Below are 14,687 nucleotides of genomic sequence, written 5' to 3' on the forward strand. Positions count from 1 at the left end.
TGAGGAAAGAAGTGAGAGAGATGAGGTCTTCAGTGTCGGTGAAAACATTGGCATTTACATTCAGGATGATCTGTAGTTTCTGGGTGGTGAAACGGGAAAGCAGAAAGGACAATGCCGGAACAGTCCACCAAGGCTCCGCCGCATGGCTTAGCCTGATGTGGTAACCAGACCCAGGTGGAATTGAGGCTGGACTCACATAAACATTGAAGGGCCCAAACATGGTGCTTTGGTTTTAAATTAAGCTGGAGAGAGATTTGGCTTATCCAGCTCTAAGTTTTAGATAATCCCTTAATCCTTTTGAAGATCAAAGTAAGACCATTATTTTGGCAAGTCATAGAGTTTTACAGCACGGAAAGAGGCCCTTCGGCCCATCATAACTGCGCCGGCCATCAAGCACCTACTTTTCTAATCCCATTTTCTAGCACTTGCTCCACAGACTGGTATGCTATGGCATTCCAAATGCTCATCTAAATACTTCTTAAATGTCATGATTCCCACCACCTTCCGGGTGAAAAAGCTTTTTCCTCAAATCCCCTCTAAATTTCTGCCCCCTGGTTATTGACCCCTCTGCTAAGGGAAGAGGTTTCTTCCTTTCCACCCTATCCATGTCCCTCATCATTTTGTACAGTGGAGGCAGCATGGGAAATCTAAATCATTCTCCGAGGACAGTCAACAATATCACGATATAATGAGAACTTAAACACATATTCAGAGAATCACAGAATCCCTACAGTGCAGGAGAGGCCATTCAGCCCATCGTATCTGCACCGACTCTCTGACAGAGTATCCTACACAGGCCCTATTCCCTTCATCCGCCACATTTCCCATGGCTAATCCAGACTCCTGCTCTGACCAACGCTGCAAGAAACTACAAAGGGTTGTGAATGTGGCCCAGTCCATCTCGCAAATCAGCCTCCCATCATTGATTCTGTCTACACTTCCCACTGCCTCGGAAAAGCAGTCAGCATAATCAAAGACCCCACTCTCTTCCACCTTCTTCCGACAGGAAAAAGATAGAAAAATCTGAAAACACATACCAACTGACTTGAGCACAGCTCCTTCCCTGCTGGCATCAGACTTTTGAATGGTCCTATCAGATATTATGATCGTTCTCTTCACCCTATCTGTAACTCCAACACTATGACAATAATAAATCAAATCTTTGGACACTAAGGGGCAATTTGGAATGGCCAGTCAACCTAACCTGCACAGCTTTGGACTGTGGGAGGAAATCCACACAGACAACATGCAGACTCCACAGAGAGTTACCCATGGCTGGAATTGAACCCAGGTCCCTAGAGCTGTGAGGCAGCAGTGTTAATCACTGTGCCATTGTGCCACCCCAATATTAATGGTGAATTTTCACAAGGGTTCTCCCAATCATCCACTGAAACTTTGGTGGAAGATAAACAGAGGAAATAGCACTTTACAACATTACTGAGGGTTTCAGCAGGTGTTTCCTGAAGTTCCACTGGTTGGTGGGGAGGAACCACATGCAAATTTATTCCTGCTGAGTAGACTCGTAGCTGGTTCAATGCCCCTGCGTCAACAATGCCCTGTATAGAATCCAATTCACACACAGATCAACAGGGTAAGCATCTGCTGTTTGTTTGACCTTGCTGTTTGCACATTGGTTGCCACGACTATCTATGTGTCAAAAAGTAATTAATTGGCTGTGAAGAGCATTCCCAAGATGTAATCTATAGTCGCATTTTGCAGTGTTAATTGTAGTGAAACCATTTGGATAGCTCTTTCAAATGGCCAGCATTGACAGAATGGGCCAAATGGCCTCTTTCTGGGCTGCACAAGGAAGCTGTATCTTTCCTAAGCAACTGTAAAGTAAACAAAGCATTTCAGAAAAAATACTTTCACTTTGAGTAAATGAGCAGAATCTCTCTTAGATCTAGCTACCAAGGCAAATTCCAATAGGTGCCAGATTCCTGCATGTTTAGCAGTGAGTAACAAGTCTCTTTTCAACACAACCCCAGATGCATATATTTATTGGCAGTTACAGAATGCAAAACTTGAGACTGTTAAAGACAACGCTGCACCTTTAAAACTGGTGTTAAAAAAATATTGGTCGAGCCATCTTTAAAATTTAGTTGATACCTTCCGTTTAACCACTGTGGTCGTTAAGAGGTCAAGATTGTTAAAAATGAAGTTCAGGTCGCCCAATGCTGGTGAATCTTAAAAACTGTCTGACCGTCAGCAACAGTACATGAGGGCGGATGGACTGGTGGTGATTTCACACCAGATTACAATCAAGGAAACAAACAAAATATTCATTTTCTCAATCGAGGTTTAGAACGGGGCTAAACCAATGTCAGAAGCTACTCACAGAGTAGCACAGAGAACCCCAGACCTCACTGGTTGTAAGTTATATATGTGATGTATCAGTGTACAGAAACTAGTCTGTACATTGTTACATCAGTATACTAGGTCCAGCTAACTGTGCCAAAGTTTTACAGCGAATGGATCAGATTCTGGTGGCACCATTCAGGTGTTGTAAATGCTTCATCCAGCAGGTAAAAATTAAAATGCGTAAGTCAGATACTATTTATTCCTTTGGACGTTGCAATGCAGACTTTAATGCTATTCTCCCGAATTGAATTCTTGCCAATTTCTAAATAAAATGTATTTCTTGCAACAACTATTGATATATTTATAACAACATTTATACAGCCCCTTTAAAATGATCCCCAGGCATTTCACAAGAGTACTTCTCCAGGTGTCATCTTGATTATTCGAGGATTGTAGAATGATAGCTTGTGCCATGATTTTATAGTAAGAAGTTTAACAACACCAGGTTAAAGTCCAACAGGTTTATTTGGTAGCAAAAGCCACACAAGCTTTCGAGGCTCTAAGCCCCTTCTTCAGGTGAGTGGGAATTCTGTTCACAAACAGAACTTATAAAGACACAGACTCAATTTACATGAATAATGGTTGGAATGCGAATACTTACAACTAATCCAGTCTTTAAGAAACAAAACAATGGGAGTGGAGAGGGCATCAAGACAGGCTAAAAAGATGTGTATTGTCTCCAGACAAGACAGCCAGTGAAACTCTGCAGGTCCACGCAACTGTGGGGGTTACAGATAGTGTGACATGAACCCAATATCCCGGTTGAGGCCGTCCTTGTGTGTGCGGAACTTGGCTATCAGTTTCTGCTCAGCGACTCTGTGCTGTCGTGTGTCGCGAAGGCCGCCTTGGAGAACGCTTACCCGAATATCAGAGGCCGAATGCCCGTGACCGCTGAAGCGTTCCCCAACAGGAAGAGAACAGTCTTGCCTGGTGATTGTCGAGCGGTGTTCATTCATCCGTTGTCGCAGCGTCTGCATAGTTTCCCCAATGTACCATGCCTCGGGACATCCTTTCTTGCAGCGTATCAGGTAGACAACGTTGGCCGAGTTGCAAGAGTATGTACCGTGTACCTGGTGGATGGTGTTCTCACGTGAGATGATGGCATCTGTGTCGATGATCCGGCACGTCTTGCAGAGGTTGCTGTGGCAGGGTTGTGTGGTGTCTTGGTCACTGTTCTCCTGAAGGCTGGGTAGTTTGCTGCGGACAATGGTCTGTTTGAGGTTGTGCGGTTGTTTGAAGGCAAGAAGTGGGGGTGTGGGGATGGCCTTGGCGAGATGTTCGTCTTCATCAATGACATGTTGAAGGCTCCGGAGGAGATGCCGTAGCTTCTCCGCTCCGGGGAAGTACTGGACAACGAAGGGTACTCTGTCCACTGTGTCCCGTGTTTGTCTTCTGAGGAGGTCGGTGCGGTTTTTCGCTGTGGCGCGTTGGAACTGTTGATCAATGAGTCTAGCGCCATATCCTGTTCTTATGAGGGCATCTTTCAGCGTCTGGAGGTGTCTGTTGCGATCCTCCTCAATCGAGCAGATCCTGTGTATGCGGAGGGCTTGTCCGTAGGGGATGGCTTCTTTAACGTGTTTAGGGTGGAAGCTGGAGAAGTGGAGCATCGTGAGGTTATCCGTGGGCTTGCGGTACAGTGAGGTGCTGAGGTGGCCGTCCTTAATGGAGATGCACGTGTCCAAGAATGCAATCGATTCCGGAGAGTAGTCTATGGTGAGCCTGATGGTGGGATGGAACTTGTTGATGTCATCATAGAGTTGTTTCAGTGATTGTTCACCATGAGTCCAAAGGAAGAAAATGTCATCGATGTATCTAGTGTATAGCATCGGTTGAAGGTCCCGTGCGGTGAAGAAGTCTTGTTCGAACCTGTGCATGAAGATGTTGGCATATTGAGGTGCGAATTTGGTCCCCATGGCTGTTCCGTGTGTCTGGATGAAGAACTGGTTGTTGAAGGTGAAGATATTGTGGTCCAGGATGAAGCGGATGAGTTGTAAAATTGCATCTGGAAACTGGCAGTTGTTGGCGCTGAGCACTGAGGCCGTTGCAGCAATGCCATCATCGTGGGGGATGCTGGTGTAGAGTGCCGAGACATCCATTGTGACGAGGAGCGCTCCTGGTTCAACTGCTCCATGTGTGCCGAGTTTCTGTAGGAAGTCCGTCGTGTCGCGACAAAAGCTGGGGGTTCTCTGTACAATGGGTTTCAGGATGCCCTCGACATAGCCGGAGAGGTTCTCGCACAGGGTCCCATTGCCCGATACGATGGGACGGCCGGGTGTGTTTGCCTTGTGTATCTTCGGGAGGCCTCCCGAAGATACACAAGGCAAACACACCCGGCCGTCCCATCGTATCGGGCAATGGGACCCTGTGCGAGAACCTCTCCGGCTATGTCGAGGGCATCCTGAAACCCATTGTACAAAGAACCCCCAGCTTTTGTCGCGACACGACGGACTTCCTACAGAAACTCGGCACACATGGAGCAGTTGAACCAGGAGCGCTCCTCGTCACAATGGATGTCTCGGCACTCTACACCAGCATCCCCCACGATGATGGCATTGCTGCAACGGCCTCAGTGCTCAGCGCCAACAACTGCCAGTTTCCAGATGCAATTTTACAACTCATCCGCTTCATCCTGGACCACAATATCTTCACCTTCAACAACCAGTTCTTCATCCAGACACACGGAACAGCCATGGGGACCAAATTCGCACCTCAATATGCCAACATCTTCATGCACAGGTTCGAACAAGACTTCTTCACCGCACGGGACCTTCAACCGATGCTATACACTAGATACATCGATGACATTTTCTTCCTTTGGACTCATGGTGAACAATCACTGAAACAACTCTATGATGACATCAACAAGTTCCATCCCACCATCAGGCTCACCATAGACTACTCTCCGGAATCGGTTGCATTCTTGGACACGCGCATCTCCATTAAGGACGGTCACCTCAGCACCTCACTGTACCGCAAGCCCACGGATAACCTCACGATGCTCCACTTCTCCAGCTTCCACCCTAAACACGTTAAAGAAGCCATCCCCTACGGACAAGCCCTCCGTATACACAGGATCTGCTCGGATGAGGAGGATCGCAACAGACACCTCCAGACGCTGAAAGATGCCCTCATAAGAACAGGATATGGCGCTAGACTCATTGATCAACAGTTCCAACGCGCCACAGCGAAAAACCGCACCGACCTCCTCAGAAGACAAACACGGGACACAGTGGACAGAGTACCCTTCGTTGTCCAGTACTTCCCCGGAGCGGAGAAGCTACGGCATCTCCTCCGGAGCCTTCAACATGTCATTGATGAAGACGAACATCTCGCCAAGGCCATCCCCACACCCCCACTTCTTGCCTTCAAACAACCGCACAACCTCAAACAGACCATTGTCCGCAGCAAACTACCCAGCCTTCAGGAGAACAGTGACCAAGACACCACACAACCCTGCCACAGCAACCTCTGCAAGACGTGCCGGATCATCGACACAGATGCCATCATCTCACGTGAGAACACCATCCACCAGGTACACGGTACATACTCTTGCAACTCGGCCAACGTTGTCTACCTGATACGCTGCAAGAAAGGATGTCCCGAGGCATGGTACATTGGGGAAACTATGCAGACGCTGCGACCACGGATGAATGAACACCGCTCGACAATCACCAGGCAAGACTGTTCTCTTCCTGTTGGGGAACGCTTCAGCGGTCACGGGCATTCGGCCTCTGATATTCGGGTAAGCGTTCTCCAAGGCGGCCTTCGCGACACACGACAGCGCAGAGTCGCTGAGCAGAAACTGATAGCCAAGTTCCGCACACACAAGGACGGCCTCAACCGGGATATTGGGTTCATGTCACACTATCTGTAACCCCCACAGTTGCGTGGACCTGCAGAGTTTCACTGGCTGTCTTGTCTGGAGACAATACACATCTTTTTAGCCTGTCTTGATGCTCTCTCCACTCCCATTGTTTTGTTTCTTAAAGACTGGATTAGTTGTAAGTATTCGCATTCCAACCATTATTCATGTAAATTGAGTCTGTGTCTTTATAAGTTCTGTTTGTGAACAGAATTCCCACTCACCTGAAGAAGGGGCTTAGAGCCTCGAAAGCTTGTGTGGCTTTTGCTACCAAATAAACCTGTTGGACTTTAACCTGGTGTTGTTAAACTTCTTACTGTGTTTACCCCAGTCCAACGCCGGCATCTCCACATCATGACCATGATTTTATTACAGGGTAGAGTGAGGAAGCAGGCCCAAAGCCTATTTCAGCCGGAACAGAGATCAAACCCCACACTGCTTGCATTATTCTGGACCACACATTAGCTGTCTCACCAACCCAGCTAACCGGCCCTCTCGCAAGGATATAATTAGACAACAAAAAGACACAAACCAAAGTAGGATTCGATCAATTCTAAGTAGTGTCCTAAAGGGGCAGAATGTTGACAAAACAAAGAGATTTGGGAAGGAAATTCCAGAGCTTAGGCCTAGATGGATGGAGACACAGCTGCCAATGGTGAAAAAAGTGAAATTGGGATGTCTAGGTTGAGTTGGGAAAATGCAGGGTTCTCAGAGCTTTGTAGGGCTGAAGGAGGTTACAGAGACAGGGAGGGACTTAGCTATGGAGGGATGTGAACACAAGGAGGAGAATTTATAAAATCGAGGCACTGGTGGACTGGGAGCTCAGAAAGCACAAGGTGATGGCTGAATTGGGATTTTGTGCTCATTAATATAAGGGAGTCAAAGTTTTGGATGATCTTAAGTTTCTGGAGGTTGTGACTTTCACTAGTATGTAATCACCTGTTCCTCGTGAGTGCTACTGCTTCTACTGACAGTCAATTTTTAATGTCCAGTTTAATGGTTCACATTGAGTGGCTAAAACACAGACTGGAGAAAAAACCATTGCAAATTCATTGATAACAAAGTAGATCAAGTTATTGCAATAATATGATCATGAAGGCTAATAGAATGCTGGCCTTTATATCTAAAGGACCAGAAGGTGTTAGAAGTCACGTTACAGCCGTACAATCCACCTAGTTAGACCCCAGTAAAGCTCCGTGAATTGTTCTAGGCACCACGCCTAGGAAGGATACATTGATCTTGAAGGGAGTGCAGTAGAGGTTTACTGGAATGATACCCGGAGTTAAACTATGAGGAGAGATTGATTACACAAATACAGGAATTTCAAAGGTTATGGAATGATTTTCAGGATGTGAAGAGGAACTGATTGTCTAGATAGAGAAAAACTATTTCTGCTGGTTGGCAAATCTAGGACGAGGGGCCATAGTCTAAAAACTACAGCAAGGCTTTTCAGGGGGAAGTGAGGAAATGGCTCCACACTGAAATGGTTTGCAGAAGTTTAGAATTCTGCAAACAGAAAATGATGCTGGGTCAATTATAAATTTCAAACCTGAAATTATCGTTAACGAAACGTATTAAGGGATATGGGCCACGGGACAGGATTTTCCAGCCGCACTAGCCCCAAATCCGGAAAATCTCACCCGAGGTCAACGGACCTTTGCATGATCCATTTCCCACCATTACAATTCCCATGGCGGGCGGGACGAGAAAATTCCGCCCATTGAGTTAGATCACAGATCAGCTATAATCTCATAGAATGGTGGAACATGTGCAAAGGACTAAATGGCCTAATTCCTGTTCCTACAAAATTTGTATCTATTACAAAAGTGGCAGGCTGGTGCAGTTAGCAGTGATGGTCACCATCGAGCTTCTGGGTTCTATCTCAGATTGGATCATAGGAAAATAATTAGACTATCATGGGAAGAAAGAATTATTACAGCACAACACAACACAACGATTTGCAGGGGGATGGGAACCAGAGTGCCAGAGCAGATAGTGGAGCAGGGCTGAAAAGACAGGTTAGTTCAAGCAAAATCACAAATGGAAGGGTTGAGTATGGTGGAAATAATCTTTTGAGGTGTGTCTATTTCAATGCCAGGAATATTGTGGGGAAGGCAGATGAGCTGAAGGTGTGGATAGACACATGGAAATATGACATTATAGCCATTAGTGAAACTTGGCTACAGGAGGGGCAGGACTGGCAGCTCAATGTTCCAGGGTTCCAATGTTTCAGGCGGGATAGAGGCAGAGGCATAAAAGGTGGGGGGGGGTGGCATTGTTGGTCAGGGAAAATGTCACAGCGGTACTCAGGCAGGATAGATTAGGGAGTTTGTCTACAGAGGCCCTATGGGTGGAGCTGAGAAACAGGAAAGGTATGGCCACATTAATGGGGTTGTATTATAGACCACCCAATAGTCAGCAAGAATTGGAGGAGCAAATCAGCAGAGAGATAGCTGACAACTGCAAGAAACACAAAGTTGTGATAGTAGGGGATTTTAATTTTCCATATATAGATTGGGACTCGCATACAGTTAAAGGTTTAGATGGGGTAGAGTTCGTAAAATGTGTTCAGGAGAATTTTCTACATCAGTATATAGAGGTGCCAACTAGAGAGGATGCGATATTGGATCTCCTATTGGGAAATGAGTTAGGGCAGGTGATGGATGTGAGTGTGAGGGAACACTTTGGATCCAGTGTTCATAATGCCATTAGTTTCAACCTGATCATGGATAAGGATAGCTCTGGTCCTCGGGTTGAAGTTCTAAACTGGAAAAAGGCCAAATTTGATGAAATGAGAAGGGATCTGGGAAGTGTGGATTGGCACAGGCTGTTCTCTGGTCAGTGGAATGTGTAAATGGAAAGTGGGAGGGCTTCAAAGGAGAAATTTTGAGAGTGCAGAGTTTGTATGTTCCTGTCAGGGTTAAAGGCAAAGTAAATAGGAATAAGGAACCTTGGTTCTCGAGGGAGATTATAACACTGATTAAGTGGAAGAGAGAGTTGTATGAAATGTACAGGCAGCAAGGAACAGATCAGATGCTCGAGGAGTATAAAAAGTGCAAGGAGCTACTTAAGAGGGAAATCAGGAGGGTTAAAAGAAGACATGAGGTTGCTTTGGCGGACAAAGTGAAGGAAAATCCAGAGAGCTTCTATAGGTATGTTAGGAGCAAAAGGATAGTGAGGGATAAAATTGGTCCTCTTGAAGACCAGAGTGGTAGACTGTGTATGGAACCAAAAGAGATGGGGAAGATACTAAATGGTTTTTTTGCATCCGTATTTACTGAGGAAATGGGCATGGAGTCTACGGGAATAGGGCAAACAGGTAGGGAGGTCATGGAACCTTTACAGATTAAAGGGGAGGAGGTGCTCGCTGTCTTGAGGCAAATCAGAGTGGATAAATCCCCAGGACCAGACAGGGTATTCCCACGGACCTTGAGGGAAGCTAGTGTTGAACTTGCAGGGGCCCTGGCAGACATATTTAAAATGTCAGCATTCACGGGGGAGGTGCCGGATGATTGGAGGGTGGCTCATGTTGTTCCGTTGTTTAAAAAAGGTTCCAAAAGAAATCCGGGAAATTATAGGCCAGTAAGCTTGACGTCGGTGGTGGGCAAGTTATTGGAAGGTGTGATAAGGGATAGGATCTACAAATATTTGGATAGACAGGGACTTATTAGGGAGAGTCAACATGGCTTTGTGCGTGGTAGGTCATGTTTGACCAATCTAACAGAGTTTTTCGAGGAGGTTACCAGGAAAGTGGATGAAGGTAAGGCGGTGGATGTTGTCTACCTGGATTTCAGCAAGGCCTTTGACAAGGTCCCTCATGGAAGGTTAGTTAGGAAGGTTCAGTCGCTAGGTATACATGGGGAGGTAGTAAATTGGATTAGACACTGGTTCAATGGAAGAAGACTGTAAGAGTTTTAACAACACCAGGTTAAAGTCCAACAGGTTTATTTGGTAGCAAATACCATTTGCTTTCGGAGCGCTGCTCCTTCGTCAGATGGAGTGGAAATGTCCATCTGACGAAGGAGCAGCGCTCCGAAAGCTAATGGTATTTGCTACCAAATAAACCTGTTGGACTTTAACCTGGTGTTGTTAAAACTCTTACTGTGTTCACCCCAGTCCAACGCCGGCATCTCCACATCAATGGAAGAAGCCAGAGAGTGGTTGTGGAGGATTGCTTCTCTGAGTGGAGGCCAATGACTAGTGGTGTGCCACAGGGATCAGTGTTGGGTCCATTGTTGTTTGTCATCTATATCAATGATCTGGATGATAATGTGGTAAATTGGATCAGCAAATTTGCTGATGATACAAAGATTGGAGGTGTAGTGGACAGTGAGGAAGGTTTTCAAAGCTTGCAGAGGGATTTGGACCAACTAGAAAAATAGGCTGAAAAATGGCAAATGGAATTTAACGCAGACAAGTGTGAGATATTGCACTTTGGAAGGACAAACCAAAGAAGAATGTACAGGGTAAATGGTACGACTCTGAAGAGTGCAGTTGAACAGAGGGATCTGGGAATACAGGTACAGAATTCCCCAAAAGTGACGTCACAGGTGGATTGGGTTGTAAAGAGTGCCTTTGGTACATTGGCCTTTATAAATCGGAGTATCGAGTATAAAAGTTGGAGTGTTATGGTAAGGTTATATAAGGTATTGGTGAGGCCGAATTTAGAGTATTGTGTACAGTTTTGGTCACCTAGTTACAGGAAGGATGTAAATAAGGTTGAAAGAGTGCAGAGAAGGTTCACAAGGATGTTGCCGGGACTTGAGAAGATGAGTTACAGAGAGAGATTGAATAGGTTGGGACTTTATTCCCTGGAGCGTAGAAGAATGAGGGGAGATTTGATAGAGGTGTACAAGATTTTGATGGGTATAGATAGAGTGAATGCAAGCAGGTTTTTTCCACTGAGGCTTGGGGAGAAAGAAACCAGAGGGCATGGGTTAAGGGTGAAAGGAGAAAAGTTTAAAGGGAATATTAGGGGGGGCTTCTTCACGCAGAGAGTGGTGGGAGTGTGGAATGAGCTACCGGATAAAGTGGTAAATGCAGGGTCACTTTTGACATTTAAGAAAAACTTGGACGGGTTCATGGATGAGAGGGGTGTGGAGGGATATGGTCCAAGTGCAGGTCAGTGGGACTAGGCAAAAAATGGTTCGGCACAGACAGGGCCAAAAGGCTTGTTTCTGAGCTGTAATTTTCTATGGTTCTATGCTCATTCCCATCATCATGTCTCAAACCAGCAGGAACAATGCACTCGGACCCACTTCCCTGCTTTCTGCTCTGAACTTAGGAAACCTTTCCAGATAAAGATCCATTTCCCTTCTGAGTGCCTCAGTTGAGGCTGCCTTTACCACACTGTCAGGCAGTGCATTCCAGATCCTAACCACACCTCATAAGAACATAAGAACATAAGAAATAGGAGCAGGAGTAGGCCATCTAGCCCCTCGAGCCTGCCCCGCCATTCAATAAGATCATGGCTGATCTGACGTGGATCAGTACCACTTACCCACCTGATCCCCATAACCCTTAATTCCCTTACCGATCAGGAATCCATCCATCCGCGCTTTAAACATATTCAGCGAGGTAGCCTCCACCACCTCAGTGGGCAGAGAATTCCAGAGATTCACCACCCTCTGGGAGAAGAAGTTCCTCCTCAACTCTGTCTTAAACCGACCCCCCTTTATTTTGAGGCTGTGTCCTCTAGTTTTAACTTCCTTACTAAGTGGAAAGAATCTCTCCGCCTCCACCCTATCCAGCCCCCGCATTATCTTATAAGTCTCCATAAGATCCCCCCTCATCCTTCTAAACTCCAACGAGTACAAACCCAATCTCCTCAGCCTCTCCTCATAATCCAAACCCCTCATCTCCGGTATCAACCTGGTGAACCTTCTCTGCACTCCCTCCAATGCCAATATATCCTTCCTCATATAAGGGGACCAATACTGCACACAGTATTCCAGCTGCGGCCTCACCAATGCCCTGTACAGGTGCATCAAGACATCCCTGCTTTTATATTCTATCCCCTTCGCAATATAGGCCAACATCCCATTTGCCTTCTTGATCACCTGTTGTACCTGCAGACTGGGCTTTTGCGTCTCATGCACAAGGACCCCCAGGTCCCTTTGCACGGTAGCATGTTTTAATTTGTTTCCATTGAGATAGTAATCCCATTTGTTATTATTTCCTCCAAAGTGTATAACCTCGCATTTCTCAACGTTATACTCCATTTGCCATATCCTCGCCCACTCACTCAGCCTGTCCAAATCTCTCTGCAGATCTTCTCCGTCCTCCACACGATTCACTTTTCCACTTATCTTTGTGTCGTCTGCAAATAAATCTCATGTTGCCATTGCTTCTTTTGTCAATTACCTTAAATCAGTGCCCTCTGGATCTCCGTCTTTCGATGTGGAGATGCCAGCGTTGGACTGGGATAAACACAGTAAGAGTTTGAACAACACCAGGTTAAAGTCTAACAGGTTTATTTGGTAGCAAATGCCATTAGCTTTCGGAGCGCTGCTCCTTCGCCAGATGGAGTGGATATCTGCTCGCAAACAAGGCACACAGAGACACAAACTCAAGTTACAGAATACTGATTAGAATGCGAATCTTTACAGCTAATCAAGTCTTAAAGATACAGACAACGTGAGTGCCCGTGACGGCATTCGGACTCTGATCTTCGGGTAAGCATTCTCCAAGGCGGCCTTCACGACACACGACAGCGCAGAGTCGCTGAGCAGAAACTGATAGCCAAGTTCCGCACACATGAGGACGGGCTAAACCGGGATCTTGGGTTCATGTCACACTATCGGTAACCCCCACAGCTTGCCTGGACTTGCAGAATCTCACTGGCTGTCCTGTCTGGAGACAATACACATTTCTTTAACCTGTGCCTAATGCTCTCTCCACTCACATTGTCTGTATCTTTAAGACTTGATTAGCTGTAAAGATTCGTATTCTAATCAGTATTCTGTAACTTGAGTTTGTGTCTCTGTGCTAATGGCATTTGCTACCAAATAAACCTGTTGGACTTTAACCTGGTGTTGTTAAAACTCTTACTGTCTCCATCTTTCCCCATGGGAACATTCAGCCCCTCTATTCCACTCTATCCTTACCACCCCTGCCTACCAACCCAGGCCCTAGTACGAAGCAATCCTAGTTCCAAATGCTCCCAGGGTACCAGCCCAGAGTCCAGATAAAAGCAAATTACTGCGGATGCTGGAATCTGAAACAAAAACAGAAAATGCTGGAAAATCTCAGCAGGTCTGACAGCATCTGTGGAGAATAGAGCTAACGTTTCGAGTCTGGATGACCCTTCGTCAGAGCCAGACTCCAGATGCCCACAGATTTTCAGCCCAGATTCCGGATGCCCCGAGTGAAATATTGTTGCGTCTTTCCTGGGAGTAAAAGTGGGAAAAAGGGAGAGATTTCTGCGACTCTATATCTGTTCATTTCCATTGCGTCGACTTGTAGAAACTACACACCGAATAAAGAAATGAAATGAAACTGCGGGGGGCACAATGTGGGTTCAGAATGAATACATCAGTTGACAGCAAAACGAAACTAAAAGCTTCTTAAATCCTACAGTCCCCGACCGGAGGTTCCAAGACTCACCTCCCCCTTGATTTTTAATCAATATTCTCTTTTAAAAACACTCCGGATTCCCCGGCTCTGGAAGTTTCAGTGGGGATTTAAACTCTGGGGGGAGTCTGGCTGCCACCCAGCGCTCAGCCGCTTTGTGGGAGAGTACATTGAGTTTATTCCAATAATCCCGCCAGCTTTCACTAAGACCTCAACTTAACCCAAACCTTCCCATTACCAACCAGAAATATCTTTCAGGACTGCCATTTTCTCTTCTCAGCCTCTTACCTTCCAACGATTCCCTTCCTCTTAACACCAACCTGCTGGAGAGAGACCGATTAACACTGGCAACACTTCTGGGAGTTCTTATCAGTCTGAAACTCCTCCCAGATCTTGACTCAATTCCATGTGACTCTGGTGGTTTTTACTTCTTAAATCTTTGGTCCACCCAACTGCAGGGTTTTGGTTGCCAACTTCCACTTCCCTATTGGGATGTTCCCCTATTGCTCTCTGGTGAGATCTCATTGTAAGAAGTTTAACAACACCAGGTTAAAGTCCAACAGGTTTATTTGGTAGCAAAAGCCACACCTTTTGTGTGGCTTTTGCTACCAAATAAACCTGTTGGACTTTAACTTGGTGTTGTTAAACTTCTTACTGTGTTTACCCCAGTCCAACGCCAGCATCTCCACATCGAGATCTCATTGCACAACCTTGATCCTAGATCCAATTACAGTTTGATCTTCAAACACAGCATTGGCTGAGACATTGCTTTCTGAGCTAAGTACGCCTTCTGTTTCAAATGTGAAAGGATTACTCCAGTTATGTAGTTGATGCACTGTGCGAGGAAACATGAAACCATTAACCAATAGTAATTAGAACTAGTAACTTGTTA

General features: G+C 45.9%; 1 protein-coding gene across 1 annotated transcript in view; it reads right to left on the reverse strand.

The window, feature by feature from the left end:
• Positions 1–14,289, reverse strand: part of LOC144479477 (cathepsin L2-like) — a 36,907-nt gene extending 22,618 nt beyond the window's left edge. The window contains exon 1 of the mRNA XM_078198186.1: positions 14,084–14,289. The gene's annotated coding sequence lies outside the window, so the exon portion shown is untranslated. The remainder of the gene's footprint in view (positions 1–14,083) is intronic.
• Positions 14,290–14,687: the final 398 nt, after the last annotated feature.

This window comes from Mustelus asterias, chromosome 26 (assembly GCF_964213995.1).
Source record: "Mustelus asterias chromosome 26, sMusAst1.hap1.1, whole genome shotgun sequence".
In the NCBI taxonomy this organism is placed as follows: Eukaryota; Metazoa; Chordata; class Chondrichthyes; order Carcharhiniformes; family Triakidae; genus Mustelus; species Mustelus asterias.